Source organism: Microcaecilia unicolor, chromosome 1 (assembly GCF_901765095.1).
Source record: "Microcaecilia unicolor chromosome 1, aMicUni1.1, whole genome shotgun sequence".
NCBI classification, from domain to species: domain Eukaryota; kingdom Metazoa; phylum Chordata; class Amphibia; order Gymnophiona; family Siphonopidae; genus Microcaecilia; species Microcaecilia unicolor.
The window spans coordinates 652,690,858-652,718,241 of NC_044031.1; the positions used below are offsets into that span (position 1 = coordinate 652,690,858).

Here is a 27,384-nt window from a genome sequence, read left to right on the forward strand (position 1 = left end):
GATTGTCTGTCCGAATTTGGATAATTTGACAGGACAGCCGATCTCTGAAAGCCTTCAGTGCGTTCCAGATCGCTCGGAGCTCCAGGAGGTTGATCTGCAGATCCTTTTCCTGGAGGGACCACAGACCCTGAGTGTGGAGCCCATCGACATGGGCTCCCCACCCCAGGCGAGATGCATCCGTCGTCAGCACTTTCGTGGGCTGCGGAATTTGGAATGGGCGTCCCAGGGTCAAATTGGTCCGGATGGTCCACCAGAGCAGTGAAGTGCGGCAACTGGTGGAGAGGCGGATGACATCTTCTAGATTCCCGGTGGCTTGGAACCACTGGGAAGCTAGGGTCCATTGAGCAGATCTCATGTGAAGACGAGCCATGGGAGTCACATGAACTGTGGAGGCCATATGACCCAGAAGTCTCAACATCTGCCGAGCTGTGATCTGCTGAGACGCTCTGGTCTGCGAAGCCAGGGTCAAGAGATTGGTGGCCCTCGCTTCGGGAAGGTAGGCCTGAGCTGTCTGGGAATTCAGCAGCGCTCCTATGAATTCCAGAGACTGAGTTGGCTGGAGATGGGACTTTGGGTAATTTATCACAAACCCCAGCAGCTCCAGAAGTTGGATAGTGCACTGCATGGACCGGAGGGCTCCTGCCTCCGAGGTGTTCTTGACCAGCCAATCGTCGAGATATGGGAACACGTGCACTCCCAGCTTGCGTAGATAGGCCGCTACCACCACGAGGCACTTGGTAAACACTCGTGGGGCAGAGGCGAGCCCAAAGGGCAGCACACAATACTGAAAGTGGCGTGCGCCCAGACGGAATCTGAGATACTGTCTGTGAGCTGGCAGTATCGGTATGTGAGTATATGCGTCCTGTAAATCCAGGGAACATAGCCAATCGTTTTTCTGAATCATTGGCAGAAGGGTGCCCAAGGAAAGCATCCTGAACTTTTCTTTGACCAGGAATTTGTTCAGGCCTCTCAGGTCTAGGATGGGACGCATCCCCCCTGTTTTCTTTTCCACAAGGAAGTACCTGGAATAGAATCCCTGCCCTTCCTGCCCGGGTGGTACGGGCTCGACCGCATTGGCGCTGAGAAGGGCGGAGAGTTCCTCTGCAAGTACCTGCTTGTGATGGGAGCTGAAAGACTGAGCTCCCGGAGGACAATTTGGAGGCAGGGAGGCCAAATTCAGGGCGTATCCGCACCGCACTATTTGGAGAACCCACTGATCGGAGGTTATGAGAGGCCACCTTTGGTGAAAAAATTTTAACCTCCCTCCGACCGGCAGATCGTCCGGTACGGACACTTGTAGGGCGGCTATGTTCCCGTGGATCCAGTCAAAAGCCCGTCCCCGGCTTTTGCTGTGGAGGCGCAGGGGGCTGCTTAGGCGCACGCTGTTGACGAGAACGAGCGCGCTGGGGCTGTCCCTGTGCCTGACGAGGCCTTCGGGCCGGCTGGTTGTACCTACGCTTTGCAAAAGAATAGGGTGCAGCCTGCTGTGCCCGGGAAAAACGCCCACCCGTGGGGGCGGGTGCTGAAGGCGCCCGGTGGGAGAGCTTGTCGAGAGCGGTTTCCCGCTGATGCAGTTGGTCCACCATCTGCTCGACCTTCTCACCGAAAATGTTATCCCCCCGGCAAGGGACGTCAGCCAGTCTCTGCTGGGTGCGGTTGTCCAGGTCAGAGGCACGCAGCCATGAGAGCCTGCGCATCACTATACCTTGGGCCGCAGCACGAGATGCCACGTCACAGGTGTCAAAAATCCCCCTGGACAGGAACTTTCTGCACGCCTTCAGCTGCCTGACCACCTCCTGATAAGGCCTGGACTGCTCCGGCGGGAGCTTATCGACCAGGTCCGCCAGCTGTTGCACATTGGTCCGCATGTGGATGCTCATATAGAGCAGGTAAGATTGGATGCGGGTCACGAGCATGGAGGATTGGTAGGCCTTCCTCCCAAATGAGTCCAGAGTGCGAGACTCCCGCCCCGGGGGCGCCGAGGCGGTATCCCTCGAACTCCGTGCCCTCTTGAGAGCAGAATCCACGACCGCTGAGTCATGGGGCAACTGGGGCCGCATGAGCTCTGGGTCAGAGTGGATCCTGTACTGGGACTCTGCTTTCTTGGGAATGGTGGGATTAGTTAGTGGTCGCACCCAGTTCCGGAGCAGCGTCTCCTTCAGGACATTGTGCAGCGGTACCGTGGAGGACTCTCTAGGTGGTGATGGATAGTCGAGGACCTCGAGCATCTCGGCCCTCGGCTCTTCCACAGAGACCACGGGAAAGGGAATGCTTATAGACATATCCCGCACAAAGGAGGCAAAGGAGAGACTCTCAGGAGGTGAGAGCTTCCTCTCCGGTGACGGCGTGGGGTCCGAGGGAAGGCCCGTAGACTCCTCTGAGGAGAAATATCTCGGGTCCTCCTCTTCCCCCCACGAGTCCTCATCCTCGGTATCGGACATTAGCTCATGTAGCTGCGTCCGGTACCGGGCCCGGCTCGACGTCGAGGCACCGAGGTCTCGGTGTCGTCGAGCGGTGGACTCCCGCGCCGGCGGGGACGGAGCTCCCTCCATCGACGTCGACGGGGACTCCACCTGCGTGGCTGTCGAGACCGGCACCGCAAGCGGCGGCGGTGTCGACTGCCCCGGCGCCGGGCTAGAGCTCGCCGGCGCCACAGTCATCGGCGCCGAGGGCGCAAGCACCCCCGGCGCCGGCACAGCCTGGCGCATCAGCCCTTCCAGGATCCCCGGAAGGATGGCTCTGAGGCACTCGTCCAGGCCCGCTGCCGGGAAAGGCGGTGGGGCCGGTAAGGGTGTCGGTGCCGGAAGCTGCTGGGGGCCAGGAGACGGCACCGAGGTGCCGGAACCCCGACGTGTCGGTACCTCCACCACCGACGGAGATCTCTCCTCTCTGCGATGACGCTTCGGCGTCGACTCCTCTTCAGGGTGCACCGAGGGCTCCCGGTGACGGCGCTTTTTGTCTTTTTTCCGGTGCACGTCACCGGTGCCGGAGGGCATGGAGGAGGAGGAGGTCGATCCCCCTCGGTCTCGGGGTACCGGGTCCGACAGGGTTCGGTCCCGTGGCTCACGAGTTGAGGGAGTGACCGGGGCCGACTGCCCACGCGGTCTCTCTACCCCACTCTCGCCGGCGGACCGGCGGGCCGACGGGACCTGTTCTCCTGGGGTCGCTGCCATCGGTGCCGATGTCTCGGGCATCGATACTGGTACCGAAGAACCGGCCTTCGATACCGATGCCGTCGAGGTCGACGTCGAGGGGCCGGCGCAAGTTCCAAAAAGACGGTCCCGCAGAACTTGCCTCGCAACCTGAGTCCGTTTCCGGAGACCGAGACACAAAACGCACGACTTGAGATTGTGCTCCGGCCCGAGGCACTGGAGGCACCAAGCGTGGGTGTCGGTCTGCGAGATCGGCCGGCCGCAGCGACCACACTTTTTAAATCCACTCGGGACCTTCGAGGACATCGACGGAAAAATCGCGTCGGCGAAGTCAAAGTCGGCAATGGTGGCTAAAATCACACCACGAAAATTGTAACCGACCGAGCGGCCACTAGGCCGCAACGAGGCGTGCCCGCTAGAAAGCGAGGGAAAAGAAGGAGCGCGTGCTCCACACGCGCAAAATTCTTTTTTTTTTTTAATAAAAGAGAAAGAAGAAGAAGAAGAGGCCGAACAGGCCAAAAGCGACGATCCGCGTAAACGCGGTCGAAAAAATCCGGCGGCTGAAACGAGAGAGAGGGGAAAACACAACTCTCTCAGTCGCGGAAAAAAGTAACTGGCGGGAGCGGTCGCGCACGGGCGGGAAGACGGCCGCGCATGCGCGGTGGGCGTGCCCTGCGTGCCGACCGTCCCGCGAAGCTTATTTCCGGTTGGTGGGGGCTGCCGCGGACGTCACCCAGTCGTGAGAACAAGCAGCCTGCTTGTCCTCGGAGAACCACCGCGACGACGACCCCAGGGTACACTAACATTCTTTCGCTTATTCTGCCTGTGGCAGTTAAAGGGGCGGTTAATTTGAAATCTCGTTGGTTGTTACGTGCCAATCGGCTTCCATATTCCGTGCGCTTATGCGGAGTCATTCCTGCAGAGGAGCGGTCTTAAACCATGCATATAAGCAAATCTTGCACTTATCAGTGGTGCGCTAAACTGAAGTTTGTCCCCATAGAAATAGATGGTGCCAAAAACGGGACTGTACAGCATGCAGTTAAACAGAGCATGCGCTTATTCGACGTGCACTTAAATGGAGTACACTATATATATATATATTTTTTTTTTGGCCTGGGAGCTGCAAGGAGAGCTCAGGGAGAAATGACCAAACAGGGTGTACAGGCTAAGAGGTAGGGGGATGAGAACCCCTTATCCCTCTGGCAGGGCACCGTAGGACTGAGCCAAAGCCTTGCATAGCGGCATTAAAAAGTGCTACTGGGGGGCTGTGGAGTCTAGCTCCATGCTCAGCCAGGTACAGTCCAAAGACTGGATCACTGGGAGTGGCTGTTAGGCTCAACCTTGCTGGGTGGCTATGGCCAGCAGAGTAGAAAGCTAGACCAGTGACCAGAAGCAGTGTCAGCACAAGCTACTAGAGAAAGAGAAAGAAACTGGATTGTTCCACGGAGCACCCCAGTTTATACTGGTAAATGTCACCAATTGAATTCAGTTTTCTCTACCTTCACCTGCTGGTAGGAAGGGATAAACACCCATTTGTGCAAAACAGTGGATCTAACACTAAGGAAATCTCTCTCTCCTTGTTTCAATCTTATTGATAGATTTACAATAATTCTATTGGCAACAAGAATGAATCAAATTCTTGTATATTCTAAATTTATTTCCTTTTTGGACAGATGCTTTTGTTGAAATGTAATTTAGCAGAGATTGGATGGCAGCACCAGTGGTTAGGAGGTGGGGCTAGTGCTGGGCAGACTTCTATGTCTGTGCCCTGAAAACGGCAGATACAAATCAAGGTCAGGTGTACATATGAATTAGCACATATGAGTTTATCTTGTTGGGCAGATTGGATGACCCGTACAGGTCTTTTTCTGCAGTCACTTACTGTGTTACTATGTAAATCTACAGTTTTTTTTATTAGATTAACAGATTTATGAATGTTTTTGAATATTATACAGTTTCTGTACTGACAGTGAGAATGATTCAAACTCTTGTTCAGACCGTCCATGTTCTCTTTTGACAGCTGTTTGACATTTAGTATAAATCTAATTGTTCAGTTTACAATAAAAAGGATCAAAATTATTACACAGCACAAGCAAAGATTTGGAACTTCCATGATAAGCATTGTATATTAAGATCCAACTTTATAGTAGCTGAAGATGAGAATCTGACTTGGGTATCAAAACCAGAGCCTCAGCACAGCAGCAGTATACCTGCCCTTCAATCAGCCTAACTTTTTTTTCAAGCCCTCAGTTCAATAAAACAGAGGCTTATCAGAAGGTAAAATGTGTGCCTTCCTTATACATTTTGGAATGACAAATGCACCAGACTAGGAAAGAGCCAGCTTTTCCCCATCTGGAACACAAGGAAGATTTTCAATCTGTCTGAGCCTGTGAAGATGCTAAATAAGAGAGCTCCCTGGAACATGGATTTATACTATAAGCCCAGAATTTAAGATATTTTAGTGACATTCCTGTAGTACAGAATTAAAAGTAAAATTAAAAAAAAAAAAATCTGTATGAACTATATGCTGAGAAGTTGATGCAGCCAGCAAAAACTACACTAGTGGATCCAGTGTTGCTGCAATCATCCAATTCTGTTGAAGGGGGTTTGAGAGGAATCCTTATCTGCACAGAAACAGAGATGAAGTGTCTTCTTCAAGCAATTCACTAGTCCAAGAATGACAGAGAAAATCAGAACATATTGGGCGGGAGTACACTAGCATACGACTGAAGCAGAAGTCCAACCCAACTGCCCATCAGAGCCACAAAAGGGTCTAAATGTGAGAAGCTCCAAGATACTAAGTTTTTGGATTCCAAATTTCTTGCCACAATTGCACGCATAAGTTATGAAATTGAGAGTGCACATCAGGAGAGTCGGCCTAAGCCCAAGCAGGAGAAACCACTGCAGCCCATAACTGTTCAACTGTTAACAGTATCAGGCAAAAGATCTTTTGATAGAGAGAAAAGGAAAAAAAAAAAAAAAACAGGCATGTGCTTTATAAGAATTGAAAACTTATGGGCATTTCGACCTCATCTAAGATTGTGTGCAAGCAGAAGAGTTACTTTGAGGATAGTCTCTGGCTCCCAGCCAAGCTGTGTGGAAATTTCCTGCTTCTCAATTAAGAACCACCTCCAGAAGCTGTGAAAACTGTTCTGGATGCATACAAAATGGCATATATGTTGTGCAACTTGGGAGACTGGTGCCAAAGAAGGGAAAATTATGTAAATTACCTGATAGGTTTTTTTTTTCCTTTAGTATCAGCGGATGAATCCAGAAACCTGTGGGTTGTGTCCATCTACCAGCAGGTGGAGATAGAGAGCAATGTTTTGCCCTGTGCCTTAAAGTATCAGCGGATGAATCCAGAAACCTGTGGGTTGTGTCCATCTACCAGCAGGTGGAGATAGAGAGCAATGTTTTGCCCTGTGCCTTAAAGTAGCAGCAGATGAATCCAGAAACCTGTGGGTTGTGTCTATCTACCAGCAGGTGACGATAGAGAGCAGTGTTTTGCCCTGTGCCTTATAGGACATGACACTCCCTGGCCAGTCAGTATTACTCATACCAAAGCAGACGACCACCAAAGTTCACATCCCAAAGAACCCCGCCTCACAGAAATGCAATGCACCAGGAACGCAAAGGCCAAGATCCTAAATAGAAGAACACACACAAAGACTCCACGTCCCAGAAAACCTTGCAGCAACTCTTGTCAAGAAAGAGAAACTAGCATAGCAACAGAATCAAGAAAACTGAAAAAGGGTGAGATCCTGGATTCATCTGCTGCTGCTACTAAAGGAACAAAAAATTTACATAATTTTCTCTTCCTCAGCGTGACCAACAGATGAATCCAGAAACCTGTGGGATGTAGAAAAGCAGTTATTTAAACAAAGGTGGGGGGAGGGGGAGGAGCACATGCAAGCCCAGCCACAAGGACCACAGACCCAAAGGCAGAAATACACTGGGCTGTCACATCCACATAATAGAGCCTGACAAAAGGTGTGGACCCAACACAACGTTGCTGCTCTGCAAATCAGCCAGATTCACAACACTCGTCTCTGACCAGGAAGACACCAAAGCATGAGCTCGCAACCAGTCGGAGGATAACGCACTGCCAGAAAAATAGGCTGAGGAATTCGCCTCAAGGCAACGGGCAATAGAAGACTTGGAAGCCACCTCGCCTAACGAGAGCCTGCAAAGAGCACCAAAAGATGATCAGATCAGCGAAAGTCATTAGTAACTTCCAAGTACTGAAGAACACGCTGAACGTTCAGACAGCGCAAGCGCTGAAAGTCCTACGAATACCGAGCCACCTGAAAAGCCAGCAAAAACAACATCTGATTAAGATGGAAAGGTGAAACCACCTAAGGCAAAAAGAAGGGAACAGTCCGGACCATCATCCCAGCAGCTGAAAAGAAGAGAAAGGGGTCTCTGCAAGACAGTTCGCAACTGTGAAACTCTGCAAGCAGAAGCCACTAGAAAAAAACAGTGAGGTCCGCATCATGACCGAATGTAAAGGGTCAAACGGAGGAGCTTGAAGGGCCCTCAGCACCAGATTTAGATTCCAAATCGGACAAGGACGAAAGACAAGAAGCTTAGGTTGCACAACTCCCTAGAGAAAGTGCCCCCATCGGGATGAGAAGCCAGAGAAACTCCAGCTATACGACCCCAGTAACAGTCAAGGGAAGCCACCTGAACCCCCAGGGAGTTGCTTGCCAGGCCATTCTGCAACCCAGAGGGCAAGAAAGCCAAATGTGTGGCAAGGAAACCTGAAATGGCAAAATCACTGTCCCAGAGCAGAAGGACTCGACGTTCCGTCACACTGTCCAAATCTGTCGCAAACAGATAGGACAAGTCCCCCCCCCCCCCCCCTTCCACAGAAGGACCAGGAAACAGAGGAGCAATCCAAAGCCCCGTCCAAGCCGGGCTCCCAGCACCAGCGCTTAGAACCTGCAGCCTCAGACTCAGTCACAGGGAGGCTCTCAACAGGAGCGGATTTGGCGGGAAATATCTCAACCCCCCCCCCCCCCCCCCCGGCATAGATTGCATCAGCATGATGCAGCATAAAAGACAAGTTCTGTGGAAAATGGATCCTACAATTCCTCAACAAGGGAATCCCCTTGAATTGGCCCCAGCATCACCCACAGAAACCACGGGAAAAGCTACAAACCAGGGTGAGTGAGGCTGTGACTCAACCGTGGTAACCAAATTCAAAAGAGTGGAGGAGTGGCCTAGTGGTTAGGATGGTGGACTTTGGTCCTGGGAAACTGCGTTCGATTCCCACTGCAGCTCCTTGTGACTCTGGGCAAGTCACTTAACCCTCCATTGCCCGCCGCATTGAGCCTGCCATGAGTGGGAAAGCACGGGGTACAAATGTAACAAAAAAAATGGGCACTGGTTCCCTCGTTGAAGGTACAAAAGTCAATTCCCATGCGCGGGAAAACTTGGCCTCAACCTCGGAGCCCAAAAGATCCAGGGCCTCCTGACTCGAGCACCCTCCTGGACAAAGGCCAGACACTGCTCTCTGTTTTCCACAGCAAGAGGAGTGGTTCACCAATTCTGCCAAAGAGAAGAAAAACAACGCTGCAAGGCAGAACGGAAAGATACACTCGCCGAAACTGAACCAGCAGGTGTCGGCAGGTCTGAAGGAAGGAAGCTGGAGCCCAACTCACTCTCACCATGGCTGGCAGGCACAAAAAGTGTGATCCCACCTCCTTAATTGAATTCACCATGTCATCATTCCTCCACTACCACCCAAACACCCACACAACACCCACTCTCTTACAAACCAACAACAACCCTACTAGTAACCTTCCCCTATCGAAGACACCATCCTTGAAAACAGAAATAAACTACCACAATACCAAAACACAAAAAAACAAGACAACTTATCAAAATCAGCCCATCCTCACACATCATTGATCCACTACTATCCGTCCGAATAGGATACACTAAAGCAAGATCAGTAGTAAATAAATGCGAAATCATCACAGACTGGATCAACTCAGAGAACCTTGATCTACTCTTCATCACAGAAAACTAGATCCGTCAATCAGAAGATCCTATCATTAACGAACTATGTCCTCCGGGCTACAAAATATCACACCGGCCTAGGAAAGAAAAAAAGGAGGAGGAATTGCACTCATCTACAGTTCATACTTCTCCGCAGAACCCACCTCAGAATCCATCTCAACTCAACTTGAAATTGCCTCCATAAAACTATATAGCCCCAAGCTACACGAACATTTAACCTGCATACTATTCTACAGACCTCCCAACAACTGGAACCATAACCAAAGCACATTCATGGACTTTATCAAATGCATGCGTCAACAACTCCAACATACTACTACTGGGAGACCTAAAACTCCATCTAGAAGACTCCAACTCTGCCCACATCCGGGATTGTATAGACTTCCTCCAATTATGTGATTTCAACCTTCCTCCAACAGTACCAACCCACAATAAAGGCCACTCACTCGACATCATCGCACACAAATACTCTACAGATCAAAACTTCCTCATGGACACCCACTGGATCGCCTCTCCATGGTCCAACCACCACAAAGCAACCCTATCTATACAATGGCAGAAAAAAGACCAACCCAAATCACCGGAACCCATAACAATTAAAACCACTACTACTACTATTTAGCATTTCTATAGCGCTACAAGGCGTACACAGCGCTGCACAAAACCAGAGGACGAATTGAAAAAAAAGATACCTTCTGGCAACTTATCTATGATGACAATTGGTCGATAGACCCAAACACAAACCACTTCCTTGCAGATTGGGACCACAGATGCAAACTCATTTTGGATGAAATTGCTCCGCTACACTCCAAAACCCTACACACAAAGAAAAGACCCTCGCCGTGGTTTAATAAAGAATTAAAAAAACTAAAGAAAGAACCCAGAAAAAGCCTGGAGCAAATCAAAAGAAGAGCTCACCCTGAATACATGGAAACAAACACAAAAGAAATACAAGAATGAAATTAAACGAACCAAAAGAACATACTACACAAAACAAATCACAGCCACAGGAACAGACATAAAAAAAAACAATACAATATCATAAAGAATCTTCTTAACACGAACCCAGTAACAACTTCACCCTCAAATTGTCCACCTGCCAAACAACTGGCCAAATACTTCAATGATAAAATCACTAACCTGTGCAACACAATTCCCCATGATACCAATATTGACACATTTCTTGACGAACTGGACCCCGACTCTGAAGAGATCCCAGCAGATCGCTACTGGACAAATTTCACCCCCCTCAGTACTAAAGAAATCTCCTCAGCACTATCCAAACACTCCAAGTCTCACTGCCACCTGGACCCATTCCCCAACTATCTTATGAAAAATGCCCCACAATGATTCATTACAGAACTCACCACCCACTTAAATTTCCTACTGCAACAAGGCTCCTTCCCCTCCAAACACGGTAATATTCTTCAATACCAATACCGAAAAACCCCAAGAAACCAGCGAATGACATTACAAATTACCGACATGTGGCTTCCATCCCTCTTTTTACCAAACTGATGGAAAATAGAGTGACCTTCCAACTTAACAAATTCATTCAAAGGTTCTCCATACTACATGAATCACAATCGGGTTTTCGACCTGCACACAGCACAGAACCAGTACTGCTCACCCTGATATCCAAGTTCAAACAGGAAATTTCAATTGGCAACAAGATACTTCTTCTGCAGTTCGACCTATCTAGTGCATTTGACATGGTAGACCACAATATTCTCATAAAACTATTGGACAAACTAGGAATCGGAGGAAACATCATCAAGTGGATAAAAAGTTTAATCACCACCAGATCATATCAAGACAAATCAACCTCATCAATATCACCTACGTGGTCATCAAAATGCGGAGTCCCCCAAGGCTCACCTCTATCCCCGATCCTCTTCAACCTTATGATGATCCCTCTGGCCAAATCCTTATCCAAATCCGGCCTTAATCCAGTCATCTACGCTGACGACGTCACAATATTCATCCCTTTCCAATCCAACCTTACAGAAATCACGGAGAAAATAACCACCGCCATGAACACCTTAACATCCTGGGCCAACGCTTTCAAGATGAAAATGAAGAAAAAACTCAATGCTTAATCCTATCAACAAGCTACTCTGCTCCCAACCACCCTGAGCACCCCCGACGTCACAATCCCAATATCTGACAATCTAAAAATCCTAGGAGTAACATTAGACAACTACTCTGGAAACTCATGCAAAAGCCACAACGAAGATGTTCAACATGATGTGGGTACTGAAAAGAGTAAAACCATTCCTCCCACAGAAAACCTTCCGCAATCTAGTACAATCCACAGCACTCACCCATGCCAACTACTGCAACAGCATCTTCATCAATTGCAAAACCCAAATAATAAAAAAACTCCAAACCGCCCAACACAGCAGCCAGACTCATTTTTGGCAAATCACGACTTGAAAGTGCAACACCACTTTGTGAAAAACTTCATTGGCTCCCTATCAAGGAATGCATACACTTCAAAGCTCACACAATGATCCACAAGATCCTCCATGGCGAATCTCCTAGCTACATGACCAACTTGATCGATCTTCCAGATAGGAACGGGTCCAAATCTTCTCGAACATATCTTAATCTTCATCTTCTCAATTGCAAAAGCCTCAAATACAAAACCTACTACGCATCCAACTTCTCCGTTATAGGCAGCCAACTCTGGAACGCAATACCTCGACACATCCGAACAACCAATGAACACCTACCCTTCCGAAAGCTGCTGAAAACTTACCTCTTCAAACAAGCCTACCCAAACAACCCAACAACTTTCGAACCCAATCCACACCACTAACACCACCCATACTCCAATTCTATCCCACACATCTCTTCCCACTGTCCTATTCTATACAACTGGGTTCTCACTGTGATACTTTGTGCTTCCCTGTGAAACTTTGTACCACACCATGTAAGCCGCACTGAACCTGCTACCGAGCGGGAAAGAGCGGGGTATAAATGCTATAAATAAATAAAGACACTTGAGTCTCAAAAGTGGGCAAATCTGTGAGGAAGGGCAGGCTGAGGGAAAGCCAGGAGAAGAGAAGGAAACCAGGTATTCTCTTAAACGTTGGAACCGTATGGCCAGAACCCCCCCCCCCCCCCCTCCACTGAACCAGCCAAGCCTTAACAGGAGCTATCCAGAAGTCAGGAGCCTATGGACACACGTCCAACCACCTGCTGGAGATAGGAATACTGACTGGCCAGGGAGTGTCACGTCCTATAGGGCACAGGGTAAATAAAACATTGCTCTATCTCCACTTGCTGATAGATGGACACAACCAACTGGTTTCTAGATTCATTTGTTGCTCGTGCTAAGGAAGCCTGTTTAAAAAATAAAAAAATAATGCAAACACCCAAGGACAGACTGCCAGCCTCAGAAAAGGAAAATGAGTATGGAGAGCGAATGTGTAAATACCAGTAATGTGGGAATGGAGTTGGACAGAACAGAGCTAAAGTGAATGCAAGAACAGCTTCCCTGATGGTAAGTCAGAATAAGGATGATGTGGAGATCCAATGCTCGCAGATCACTGGAGAGAACATGGCCAACTTTGGGGTTTCCAAGAGCTGTTCCTCTATGGATTCCTGTTCTGTTACAGCTAGACTCTACATACTTAACTGGGACAGGAGGAACCTAATCATTATAAGAGCTTGGATACGAGTTTCATCATCAGTCCAGGGGTGGGGGAAATGAAGAGGGGACGGAAAAAGCAGGCTGAAAAGACTATACTACTTTGATATTGGTTTGTTTAAAAAAAAAAAAAACCCTGCCTCTCTCAATCTAGGATACTTGTGCATTAAAGAAAAAGGCCTCTGAAAAAGTGAGCATGTGGGGGTGGATTGGAGGGGGGGGAAGAGAACTTTGTGGAAGTTTAGCAATTTAAGGATAGTTCTGGAAATTGGTGGAGAACATTCTGGGAAAAAAAACACAAGAAAACGTGAATAATGCTGGGGGTAGAAGTACTACTTGTAAGTGTAAAAAGTAATCATTAAAAAAAAAAATGTTTTGTTTGACACTCTTCATAAAGTGAGGGAGGAGAGAGCTGGGGAGTCCCAATTTAAGATTATAGTATAAGGCAGCAAACAAGATTATAGTATAAGGCAGCAACTGGAGGACTTAAGTATTCTGATAGGTTAGGGATAAATTACTGGGCAGTGGTGGAGCATGTCACACTGTGGTCCTATCCTTATCTTAGGTTTTGCTGGGTATGGGAGAGCAAGTTAGAATAGGGGGATTACTTGCTACTGAATATTTTTTCACAGAAAGGGTGGTGGACACATGGAATAACCTCCCACTGAAGGTAGTGGAGATGAGACTGTGTCTGAATTTAACAAAGCATGGGACAGACACGTAGGATCTCTTAGGAAGAGGAGATAGTGGTTGCTGAAGATGGGAAGACTGGATGGGCCATTTGGCCCATCTGCCATCGTGTTTTTATGTTTCTAAGCCATTGAATGACTCCAAGAGAATGATTGGGGGGGGGGGGGGGGGAAGTCATGGTAACATTTCCATTTAATAAGAGATTCCAGCCCCTTTGGGGTGCGTGATTTTGCTTCACTATGTAAGGCACTGAGGGAAGCGGGTATTATGAAGTCTGCAAGGAGCTTTCTGCCCCATACAGTAATGGGTTTGTAGCCGACTGTAAAGGGGGGCAGAGGGTAAAGGACAATAGCAAGTAAAAGATGGGATAGTTTTAAGGCAGCGGAGGTTCCTAGCAATATGGGGGGCATACATAAACACTATATCGCCTAAGGCGAGAAGTCATATCTTGAATAGACTTCCTTGGAACCAGTGAAGAGAATTTGAATTTGAGCAATGCTCGGTGAGGGGAGGGGGAGGTTTTGGGAGATAGGGAAGAAGAGCTTTGGGTTAGAAAGATTAAAGACAAGTTTTGGTCTTGTTAATTAGGATTTCCTATTGTCTATATTATCCGTGGTTCAATATGTACCATGGTGTTACCTTCTGTTACAAGGAAGTTTCTGGATGATATATGCTAATATCATTATGTAGCTATAGAAACATAATTTGAGAAGGGGGGGATAAAGTTGTTAAACCACAAATCTGATGGCTGTTTTGCACTATCTTTAACCCTGTTACATGAGAGGTTATTACCGCGCTGTTTAAGTTTATATTTATATGGTTTATTGCCTTTGTATTATGTCATCAATAAAAAATATTGAAATATAAAAGATGGGATAGTTTTAAGATTACATTATTGAACGGGGGGGGGGGGGGGGGGGGAGAGAGAAAGCAGTTTTGCCTTGTTACAGGAAACGCACCTCAAAGGCAGATTTGGAGAAACTTACAGAGGTGTGGCCAGATATAGCACTCAGCATAACACACCAAGAGGAAGCGTGGCATCTCAGTCAATTAGCGTGTTCCAGAGTCAATTAGATCTTCACAGAAATTGAGACAGGGGATTTGCCTCAGTGTTAGTTCTGCTAGATTTCAGAGCAGCTTTTGACACTGTGGATCACGATATTATGCTAGCATGACTGGCAGAAACAAGTATCAGCAGAACAGTACTTGCCTGGTTCAGATCCTATCAGACAGGCAATAGTCCATGGTGTTCGGCAGCACCTCATCGCCACCTAGTATTGAGGATACTATTGAACTGAATCACATACAATGTAGTGCTCATATGTGTGAGCCGAGCCCAATACCAACCAAAAACCATTTTATGAATAGGGAGAAAGAAAAGTCTGTTGAACTTAAGTTATACTGAAATCACCCTCAATGATTCTGTATCACACCCTTTCTTGGCATATCGGATAGGGGGTGATTATATGAGGCCAAACAGAAAATTGTCCAAAGCAATGGAGAGCGAACAAAGGGGTGGAGGATATGGAGAAATTAGGTCTTACCTGCTAATTTGCTTTCCTTTAGTCCCTCCGATCGGCACAGACTGACTTGTGGGTTGTGCACACCTTCCAGCAGGGGTTAACGGAGAACACCAACTCTTGAATCGGCCCATGAAAGCCTCAGTATTCAGAGGAAAGAAGCCCAACAATATCTGTGCACCACTCGGTTTTCACAGCCACCTATACCTAACAAGACAGTGCTGGCACACTACCAACATATCAATAATAGCAAAATACAATAATGTCTGATCCTTTGCTCATTGACTACAATTATTTTTTTCAAAAAATAGTTCCCCACAGAAACAAGAGCAAAACTAGATGGCCATAATCTCAGACCAATGCACCTAAACTAACTGGAGTCTGCACAGGGAGGGATCTGGGACTGTCCAAAGGGACTAAAGGAAAGCAAATTAGCAGGTAGGACCTAATTTCTCCTTCCTTAGCATCCTCCAAACTGGCCTAGAATGACTGGTGGAAAGTACCAGAGCAGTAAATCAAGGGAGGGACCCAAAAAGCCCCACAGAAAGTACACGCTAACCAAAAACCGAGTCCCGATGTGCCTGTACATCCTCTCTGTAATGCCGGACAAACGAATGCAAGGAAGACCAAATAGCCGCTTTACAAATGTCCACTGGAGAGACAAAAGAATGTTCCACCCAAAACACAGCCTGCCCTCTAGTAGAATGGGCCTTTATGCCAACTGCGCTTCAAAAGAGACGCTGAACCAATCGCCTCCTTAATACACTGGGCAATGTTACCCTTAGACACTGTCAGACCTTTACGATCACCACCAAGCAAAATGAATAGATGGTCCGAATACCGTAATTACGAAACTCCTCCATACATACACCCACAACGCCCTCTGAACGTCCAACTTACGCAAAGACCACCGCTCCTCCGACCCCTTGGAAGAACATGGGGCCACTAAGACTGGTTAACATGAAAGGAAGGAAGGAACTGATCTCTAAATAATTTGATTCTCATAGGACTCAAAAAAAAAAAAAAAAAAAAAGAGTGCCCTACAAGAAAGGGCGTGCAACTCAACCTGTCTCGCTGAGGAAATGGCCACCAAAAACACCAACTTCAGAATAAGATCTTTGAGGGAATTGAACAGCGGTTCAAAAGCAGGATGAAACAGAGCCGAGAGCACAAGGTCCCAAGAAGGAAAAGAAAAAAGCCTAGGTGGACACAGGAGACCAACACCTCTAAGGAACCACACAACATCCAGTTGACTCGCCAAGGGCTTGCACTGAAACAAGCCAGCGCCACCACCTGTAACTTGAGAAGTCAAGGCCAAGTCCTTCTCGAAACCATTCTTCAAAAAGAATCCAGGATTGGCGGTACGGAAGCATACAACATTACAACCCCATGGTCATCACACCAGCCCTTGAAAATTATCCATGTTCTAACTTAAGCCAAAGTCATTGAGCAGCAGCAGGAACGCAGCATCATAATCACCTTAGCCAAATATCCTCACTTCCTTGGGCCCTTTCAAGAGCCAGGCTGTAAGACAAAAATCCAGCCAGAGTTGGCATGGCAATTGGATACAGAGATAAGACCTACTGACTCGGAAAGCCTGAGCAACAGCCTCACTACTAGATGCCTCAAATCTGCATACCATGGACACCTCTGCCAATCTGCAGCTACCAGAATCATCAGACCTCCGTGTCTTTTGGTTCCCTGAATGACCCAACCTATCAGTGGCAAGGGAAGAAACATGTACAGAAGGCCCGTCGGCCAAGGCCTGAGAGCATCCAAGCCCTCCAAGTCCTGTTCCCTTCTGTGACTGAAAAAGCGGGGAATCTCCCCCCCCCCCCCCTCAACTCACCATCAGATCCATCACCGGCACGACCCATTTGTGGACTATGGCCACAAAAGCCTCAGAACGCAAAGACCACTCTCCAAGGTCTGATGGCCGAGGACATTTGCTTAAACATTTAGATCCCCCACTATATGGGAGGACAACAGAACCTCACGGTGACGTTCTGCCCAAGACATCAGGAGAGCCGCCTCTTCCACCAATGTGACGCTTCATTCTGCCCTGGGGACTGACACATACATCACTGTCGCCTGCAGTGGCCAGCTAGGCCAGGGACAGGTGTACCTTACAACACAATCTACCACCTGCCAAAAGTAGAGAATAAAAAAATACTGGATTGTTCCAGGGAGCACCCCAGCTTATTACCAGTGATGTCACTGGTAGAATTCAGTTCTACCTCCACCTACTGATAGGAAAGGATAACCACCATCAGTGCAGAATGTAGATGACACACAGGAATAAGACTTGTTTTTTATATCTTCAAAAAAAAAAAAATAGGCTTCATATGAGGAAGGTAGATGGCTAGTAACATCAGGACAGCAAGGAACATAATTCAAGCATTCAACTAGGGAGCAGGTAGGATACTGTCACATTTGAACTGGAAACAGTTTTTGAAAGAGTGGGATGGGCATACTAGTTCCCTTCATTTGGGCCTATAAAGCGAATGCTACATACCTGTAGAAGGTATTCTCCGAGGACAGCAGGCTGATTGTTCTCACTGATGGGTGACGTCCACGGCAGCCCCTCCAATCGGAAACTTCACTAGCAAAGTCCTTTGCTAGCCCTCGCGCGCCCGCGCGCACCGCGCATGCGCGGCCGTCTTCCCGCCCGAAACCGGCTCGAGCCGGCCAGTCCAGTATGTAGCAAGACAATACACTTCAAGGGAAGACACAACTCCAAAGGGGAGGCGGGCGGGTTTGTGAGAACAATCAGCCTGCTGTCCTCGGAGAATACCTTCTACAGGTATGTAGCATTCGCTTTCTCCGAGGACAAGCAGGCTGCTTGTTCTCACTGATGGGGTATCCCTAGCCCCCAGGCTCACTCAAAACAACAACATTGGTCAATTGGGCCTCGCAACGGCGAGGACATAACTGCGATTGACCTAAAAAATTTACCAACTAACTGAGAGTGTAGCCTGGAACAGAACAAACAGGGCCCTCGGGGGGTGGAGTTGGATCCTAAAGCCCAAACAGGTTCTGAAGAACTGACTGCCCGAACCGACTGTCACGTCGGGTATCCTGCTGCAGGCAGTAATGAGATGTGAATGTGTGGACAGATGACCACGTCGCAGCTTTGCAAATTTCCTCCATGGTGGCTGACTTCAAGTGGGCTACCGACGCTGCCATGGCTCTAACATTATGAGCCGTGACATGACCCTCAAGAGCCAGCCCAGCCTGGGCGTAAGTGAAGGAAATGCAATCTGCTAGCCAATTGGATATGGTGCGTTTCCCTACAGCCACTCCCCTCTTGTTGGGATCAAAAGAAACAAACAATTGGGCGGACTGTCTGTGGGGCTGTGTCCGCTCCAGATAGAAGGCCAATGCTCTCTTGCAGTCCAATGTGTGCAGCTGACGTTCAGCAGGGCAGGAATGAGGACGGGGAAAGAATGTTGGCAAGACAATTGACTGGTTCAGATGGAACTCCGACACAACCTTTGGCAGAAACTTAGGGTGAGTGCGGAGGACTACTCTGTTGTGATGAAATTTGGTGTAAGGGGCCTGGGCTACCAGGGCCTGAAGCTCACTGACTCTACGAGCCGAGGTAACTGCCACCAAGAAAATGACCTTCCAGGTCAAGTACTTCGGATGGCAGGAATTCAGTGGCTCGAAAGGAGGTTTCATCAGCTGGGTGAGAACGACATTGAGATCCCATGACACTGTAGGAGGCTTGACAGGGGGCTTTGACAAAAGCAAACCTCTCATGAAGCGAACAACTAAAGGCTGTCCTGAGATCGGCTTACCTTCCACTTGGTAATGGTATGCACTGATTGCACTAAGGTGAACCCTTACGGAGTTGGTCTTCAGACCAGACTCAGACAAGTGGAGAAGGTATTCAAGCAGGGTCTGTGTAGGACAAGAGCGAGGATCTAGGGCCTTGCTGTCACACCAGACGGCAAACCTCCTCCAATGAAAGAAGTAACTTCTCTTAGTGGAGTCTTTCCTGGAAGCAAGCAAGATGCGGGAGACACCCTCTGGCAGACCCAAAGAGGCAAAGTCTACGCCCTCAACATCCAGGCCGTGAGAGCCAGGGACTGGAGGTTGGGATGCAGCAGAGCCCCTTCGTCCTGCGTGATGAGGGTCGGAAAACACTCCAATCTCCACGGTTCTTCGGAGGATAACTCCAGAAGAAGAGGGAACCAGATCTGACGCGGCCAAAAGGGAGCAATCAGAATCATGGTGCCTCGGTCTTGCTTGAGTTTCAACAAAGTCTTCCCCACCAGAGGAATGGGAGGATAAGCATACAGCAGACCTTCCCCCCAATCCAGGAGGAAGGCATCCGACGCCAGTCTGCCGTGGGCCTGAAGCCTGGAACAGAACTGAGGGGCCTTGTGGTTCACTTGAGATGCGAAGAGATCCACCAGGGGGGTGCCCCACGCCTGGAAGATCTGTCGCACCACACGGGAATTGAGCGACCACTCGTGAGGTTGCATAATCCTGCTCAACCTGTCGGCCAGACTGTTGTTTACGCCTGCCAGATATGTGGCTTGGAGCACCATGCCTTGACGGCGAGCCCAGAGCCACATGCTGACGGCTTCCTGACACAGGGGGCGAGATCCGGTGCCCCCCTGCTTGTTGACATAGTACATGGCAACCTGATTGTCTGTCTGAATTTGGATAATTTGGTGGGACAGCCGATCTCTGAAAGCCTTCAGAGCGTTCCAGATCGCTCGCAACTCCAGAAGATTGATCTGTAGATCGCTTTCTTGGAGGGACCACCTTCCTTGGGTGTGAAGCCCATCGACATGAGCTCCCCATCCCAGGAGAGACGCATCCGTGGTCAGCACTTTTTGAGGCTGAGGAATTTGGAAGGGACGTCCCAGAGTCAAATTGGAGCAAATCGTCCACCAATACAGGGATTCGAGAAAACTCGTGGACAGGTGGATCACGTCCTCTAGACCCCCGGCGGCCTGATACCACTGGGAGGCTAGGGTCCATTGAGCAGATCTCATGTGAAGGCGGGCCATGGGAGTCACATGAACTGTGGAGGCCATGTGGCCCAGCAATCTCAACATCTGCCGAGCTGTGATCTGCTGGGACGCTCGCACCCGCGAGACGAGGGACAACAAGTTGTTGGCCCTCGCCTCTGGGAGATAGGCGCGAGCCGTCCGAGAATCCAGCAGGGCTCCGATGAATTCGAGTTTCTGCACTGGGAGAAGATGGGACTTTGGGTAATTTATCACAAACCCCAGTAGCTCCAGGAGGCGAATAGTCATCTGCATGGACTGCAGGGCTCCTGCCTCGGATGTGTTCTTCACCAGCCAATGTAGGCATCCTTCAAGTCCAGAGAGCATAGCCAATCGTTTTGCTGAATCATGGGGAGAAGGGTGCCCAGGGAAAGCATCCTGAACTTTTCTTTTACGAGATATTTGTTCAGGGCCCTTAGGTCTAGGATGGGACGCATCCCCCCTGTTTTCTTTTCCACAAGGAAGTACCTGGAATAGAACCCCAGCCCTTCTTGCCCGGATGGCACGGGCTCGACCGCATTGGCGCTGAGAAGGGCGGAGAGTTCCTCTGCAAGTACCTGCTTGTGCTGGAAGCTGTAGGTTTGGAGAACCCACTGATCGGAGGTTATAAGAGGCCACCTTTGGTGAAAAGCTTTCAACCTCCCTCCGACAGGCAGGTCGCCCGGCACTGACACTTGGATGTCGGCTATGCTCTGCTGGAGCCAGTCAAAAGCTCGCCCCTTGCTTTTGCTGGGGAGCCGCGGGGCCTTGCTGATTCGCACGCTGCTGACGAGAGCGAGCGCGCTGGGGCTTAGCCTGGGCCGCAGGCTGTCGGGAAGGAGGATTGTACCTACGCTTGCCAGAAGTATAGGGAACAGTCTTCCTTCCCCCGAAAAATCGTCTACCTGTAGAGGTAGAAGCTGAAGGCTGCCGGCGGGCGAACTTGTCGAATGCGGTGTCCCGCTGGTGGAGAGACTCTACCACCTGCTCGACTTTTTCGCCAAAAATGTTATCCGCACGGCAAGGCAAGTCCGTAATCCGCTGCTGGACTCTATTCTCCAGGTCGGCGGCACGCAGCCATGAGAGCCTGCGCATCACCACACCTTGAGCAGCGGCCCTGGACGCAACATCAAAAGTGTCATAAACTCCTCTGGCCAGGAATTTTCTGCACGCCTTCAGCTGCCTGACCACCTCCTGAAAAGGCTTGGCTTGCTCAGGGGGAAGAGCATCAACCAAGCCCGCCAACTGCCGCACATTATTCCGCATGTGTATGCTCGTGTAGAGCTGGTAAGACTGGATCTTGGACACGAGCATAGAGGAATGGTAGGCCTTCCTCCCAAAGGAGTCTAAGGTTCTAGCGTCCTTGCCCGGGGGCGCCGAAGCATGTTCCCTAGAACTCTTAGCCTTCTTTAGGGCCAAATCCACAACTCCAGAGTCATGAGGCAACTGAGTGCGCATCAGCTCTGGGTCCCCATGGATCCGGTACTGGGACTCGATCTTCTTGGGAATGTGGGGGTTAGTTAATGGTTTGGTCCAGTTCGCAAGCAATGTCTTCTTCAGGACATGGTGCAAGGGAACAGTGGACGCTTCCTTAGGTGGAGAAGGATAGTCCAGGAGCTCAAACATTTCAGCCCTGGGCTCGTCCTCCACAACCACCGGGAAGGGGATGGCCGTAGACATCTCCCGGACAAAGGAGGCAAAAGACAGACTCTCGGGAGGAGAAAGCTGTCTCTCAGGAGAGGGAGTGGGATCAGACGGAAGACCCCCAGACTCCTCGTCAGAGAAATATCTGGGATCTTCCTCTTCCTCCCACGAGGCCTCACCCTCGGTGTCAGACACAAGTTCACGGACCTGTGTCTGCAACCTCGCCCTGCTCGACTCCGTGGAACCCCGTCCACGATGGGGGCATCGAGAGGTAGACTCCCTCGCCCGCATCGGCGAAGCTCCCTCCGCCGACGTAGTCGGGGAGCCTTCCTGGGAGGTGGCCGCGGTCGGTACCGCACGCGGTACCGACGTCGGGGACCTCAACCTGGGCGATGGGCCAGCCGGCGCCACGCTCGACGGTACCGGTGGCGCAAGCACCGCCGGTACCGGAGGGGTAGGGCGCAACAGCTCTCCCAGAATCTCTGGGAGAACGGCCCGGAGGCTCTCGTTTAGAGCGGCTGCAGAGAAAGGCTGAGAGGTCGATGCAGGCGTCGACGTCAGTACCTGTTCCGGGCGTGGAGGCTGTTCCGGGCTGTCCAGAGCGGAGCGCATCGACACCTCCTGAACAGAGGGTGAGCGGTCCTCTCGGTGCCGATGCCTGCTGGGTGCCGAATCCCTCGGCGACCCAGAGCTCTCGGTGCCGACACGGGGAGGAGACCGGTGTCGATGCTTCTTCGATTTCTTCCGAAGCATGTCACCGGAGCTCCCCGGCACCGACGAGGAGGACGTCGAATCCACCCGTCGCTTCCTCGGGGCCGAGACTGAAGAAGGTCGATCTCGGGGGGGCTGTACCGCAGGAGCCCTCAGGGTAGGCGGAGACCCACCCGAGGGCTCACCGCCACCAGCAGGGGAATGGACAGCCCTCACCTGCACTCCACCCGATGCACCACCGTCCGACGACATCAGCAGACGAGGTCCTGGTACCACCGACGTCGATGCAGCTATCCGATGTCTCGGCGCCGATGCAGAGGCCCGATGCCTCGATGCACTCGATGCAGGGGCGGCCGAGGAAGATGGTCTGGACGCTGACGACGTCGATGCACTCGAAGATCCCGGTGCCGATGCCGACGAAGAGCCCGAGAACAACACGTTCCACTGGGCTAGTCTCGCTACCTGAGTCCGCCTTTGAAGCAGGGAACACAGACTGCAGTTCTGAGGGCGGTGCTCGGCCCCCAGACACTGAAGACACGACGAGTGTCGATCAGTGAGCGAGATAACCCGGGCGCACTGGGTGCACTTCTTGAAGCCGCTGGAAGGCTTCGATGTCATGGGCGGAAAAATCACGCCGGCGAAATCAAAAGCCGAAATGGCGAAATTTGAAGCACCAAATTTAGAGGGAGAAAAAATCTCGACCGAGGCCGAAAAAAGGCCTACCCCGACGACGAAAGAAAACTTACCGGGGCAAAAAAGCTGGAAGTACGGGGAGGATTTACACGAAACCCGGCGGGGGGTTTCCGGAGCACTTCCCGACTAGGACAAAGCTTTCCCGAAGGAAAAAAAAAAAAAACACGTTCAAACAAATTGGACGCGCGAGGTCGACTTTCCGGGGCTCGACACGGCGAAAACACGACCGTACCGAGTGCGGACAAAAGAAGACTGGCCGGCTCGAGCCGGTTTCGGGCGGGAAGACGGCCGCGCATGCGCGGTGCGCGCGGGCGCGCGAGGGCTAGCAAAGGACTTTGCTAGTGAAGTTTCCGATTGGAGGGGCTGCCGTGGACGTCACCCATCAGTGAGAACAAGCAGCCTGCTTGTCCTCGGAGAAAACGGGTAACAATCCTTTTAAGTTAACAGAAGATGTAAAGCCGCTGAGTTTTCTTTATATAGGGGCACCTAGCAGTTGCCCCCCCCCCCCTCTCTCTTATTTGCCACTGCAATTTAACCATTAATCCTGGAGATACCAAAATATACAAGTCAGATCACCCATATGCTATAAATTGACCCCTCTGGCAGCAAGAAGGGCAATTCAATTGACCCTCTGGCAGCAAGAAGGGCAATTCATGTGAGAAGAACCAACTTAGCTGGCTAAGGAAGGAAGGAAGGATCGCAGCAGTGAAAATGGGGGTGCTTCCAAAATGTAGCTTTCTGATGTCTTAGTTTCCAATTTGTATGCCAGTTAGGGTTTGTATCAATTTGTGGAAGTGGAGATGGAAACAAAATCTTTAGTAACTATTTGAAGGGAAGGTGATCAGAAAAGCTAGAAAGACTGATGCTTCCAGTAGAAAAAGGGGGGGTTGGGGGTTGGGAATGACCCAATCTGAGATAAGGTGGCAATTATTACAAGACCATACTATCATTATGAGGGATAAATTCTGGGTTATACTAAAGTGTGGTACTGTACCACACTGTGGGTACCAGGGATCGAGTGGTACTGTAGTCCTAGGTACTGGGTATCAGGGAGCGATTTACAACGGAAGAATTACCTACTACTGAAACCAATTCATTCATTCCTAGAGAGTGACTAAGAAAGAGGTTGTACCAGGCAAGAATATGTCTCCATTCAGTAGGCTGAAAGACTTTACCTACTTTGGTGTGGGTGATTTGCCTCAATATGCAAAGCACTGAGGAAACTGGGTTCTATGAAGTCTGCAGATTTATATATAAAAAGGAGCTTTCTGCTCCATGCAATAATTGAGGAATCTGAACAGGAAAATGTAGATGTCAGAGCAGCATGCAATTGAGATCTGTCTAACAAATGTTATAGCCCTCATATTTACCTAGCCTCCAAGTGACATAGGCATGCAGGCCCAAGTACTGGCATGGAATAAATTGGTCATCTGCTCCCTTGGATACAACATAATGGAGAAAAAAATCACTGATACTGTCACACAGAGGTTCTCTCTCAACTGCCTGTAGGCAATCCTAGTATAAGATTGCTTGCAGGCTGTACCTTACACCACAGAAGCTATTTTTAATGGGCAGCAGATCCCACCTTCACAAAGGGAATGTGAGTAAATTCAGAAGTACAGCAAACACATCCATGCATGTAAGATACATCATAGGTATTTATGCATATAAAAGCAGGACTGGATTCCTATTAGATGGAGTAGCCAGGGACTCCCTGGAGTCAATATTCAAGATCAGCTAGACAGGCTAAAGCTATGCAACTGCAAGTGAAGGGACTATGGTGTGTTTAAGACTTACTCTTATCTTTCAGAGGGAGAAATGAGTGGTATTTAAGAAAAGATTTACAAATCAGAAAAACAAATCAGGATGCCCAGGTCAGGACAGAATCTGTCGATGTAGAATGTGTCCTAAAATACCAAAATCTCTTGGCCTTTTTAGAAACATATCCCCCCCCCCCCAACCTGGTCAAAGCACATTATCCCTTACCTGTTTTGCTTTGTTTGGTGGGATGGGGGGGGGGGGGAGAAGACATCAAGCACAGAGATTAAGAGGGTGATCTCTCCTGACTCCTACAGTGCAGCACTGCTCAATAGGAGAACTTTGCTGAAACCACTACTACTAAACCCAGATGTCCTAGGTAGTAGCCTTAAATCTCCACATCCATCTCTTAAGACACACATTCCCTTCTGAAATGGGGATTAAAAACCTTATTTTTTCAGACCCACCTTAATCTTACCCGACACACACCCAGACCATGCTCCCTTGCAATTTATATGTTCTTTGATTTTAGATGTGTATGTCCCAACTTGGCTTGGTAAAATCAGGACTTAGACATTTAAACAATATAAACATTTAAGGTCTGGCTTCTGCATGTTTAACATACAAATGGTGCTTCTGAAACAAGCAACAAGGTCTTCTTGACATAGCTGTTACATCCTTTGATGTACACAGTTTTGCTTAAGAAAAAAAAAAAAAAAAAAAAAGAGGCATAAGGGTAAGGCTTTCTGAATCTTCATAGGGCAGATCTCCATAATGAATATGCGCATGCGTTCAATACTAGCCCATGCAAATTTCTCTTTTCATTCATTGTGGAGATGCTGAAAGCCTAAATGGCTGTGGAGTTTCCAAAGAAAGTCCAAGAAGATAAGAACTCCACAAAACAGTGGAGAAACAGGAAAACACACACAGAGCAGTGTGCCAAGAATTAAGAGAGTTTTTTAGTCACATAACCAAGCATCTGACACGGGCTGCGCTTTGGCCTAATGGACTGCATCAGGGGTCCAAAACATCTGTGAAAATGAATGCATTATGATATAATCTTGAAAAAAAGGGAATCTAGATTTTGCGTATAATAGAGGAACCTGCTGCAATGATTCTGCTCTGGTGTTCCTGGTTTCTCTTGAGGCACTAGTGACATCTCCAGTGAAAATTTGTCTGGTCTGTTTTTGCACTTTGCAGTGACTGAACAAAACCATCTTGGTGGTGAATTTCAAAGCATGGGAGGGTACCAGCGCCCAGGACTCTTTTGCTCTGTCACTGCAAAGTGCAACAACAGACCAGACAAGTTACACCAGTGTCTTGACAGGAGCCAGGAACACCAGAGCAGAATAATTGCAGCAGGTTCCTCTATCATATGCAAAACATAATGAATTCATATTCACACACACTTTCTAGACCCCTGATGCAGGCCATGAAGCCAAAACACAGCCTGTGTCTGGTGCTTGGTTATGTGAATAAAGAACTCTTAATTCTTGACACACTGCTGTGTGTGTTCCCCCCCCCCCCCCCCTCCCCACCACCCTTTCTCCATTGTTTGTTTTTTGTGGGGTTTCCAGGACAGGATACCACACCACACTATTGGTTTAATTTTGAGTTTTTGTCTGTGAGGAGTGGCTTCTTTTCCTTTATTTCTAATTTTCCCCACTGTTTTCTTACCTCTTCTGCAGGTGATATCCCTTCCCCTCTCTTTCCAGGCATACTCCCTCCCACTTTTCCCCCAGTTCAATAGCAGGAGACAGTCTCAGTTACTACCAGCAGTGGCATCTCTTCTCAGATATTTGTTACTCAAATTAAGAAGTAGGAGGGGAGACCTCTTCACTAACCTTTAACCTAACACAAAACACAACAGTGTCAGCTTCCTACCCTGTCACTTTATATAGCCTCCCTCCCCCTACATCTTGCAGTAGGGCACATCCACTCTCTTAGGGGTCATGAAGTAGTCACACAGCACCCAGCATGGGACTATAAGAAAATGGTAATCTAGGTCCTGCCATCTTCCTACTTCCCTAGCTCCATCTGCTCAGTGTCAGTGGGGTTTCTGGGGGTCCGCTCCTAACCTTGGACATTCTGAACTGTTCTCCAAGGAAGGCTGGAATCACTATGGGAATGACAGTGGAAATTTAACCAAAAGCTTGTGCTATGCAAACCCCCCAAACCATTCCCTGTGAAGCAAAGCCCAACAACTAGTATATAACCACAGCAGCAACTGGGGGCTAAAACTAGGCATTTATATAGTGCTGCCTATTGACAAATTTGCATTTTGTTTGGTAATTGTTTGAGGGGGGGCAGGATTACTAAATCTGTTCCAGGAAGAAGGGAGGAATGAAGATCCTGGATCAAGAAGGGCAGAGGTTCTACTCACTCCTCCTCTCTCCTTCCAATCATTTAGTGATAAGAGGATAGCAATGATGCAACACCTCAGGCTACTTCCTTCTCTGCTGCCTGGAGACAGCATGTCATTGTCCGAAGAGCATGGATTAAATTCTTAGGCTCTGGACAGCTGAGAAACAGGA

General features: G+C 49.2%; 1 protein-coding gene across 6 annotated transcripts in view; it reads right to left on the reverse strand.

Annotated features, from left to right (window-relative positions):
• The window catches only part of CTNND1 (catenin delta 1), a 213,653-nt gene that overhangs the window by 103,559 nt on the left and 82,710 nt on the right, over positions 1 to 27,384 (reverse strand). The window lies entirely within an intron of this gene.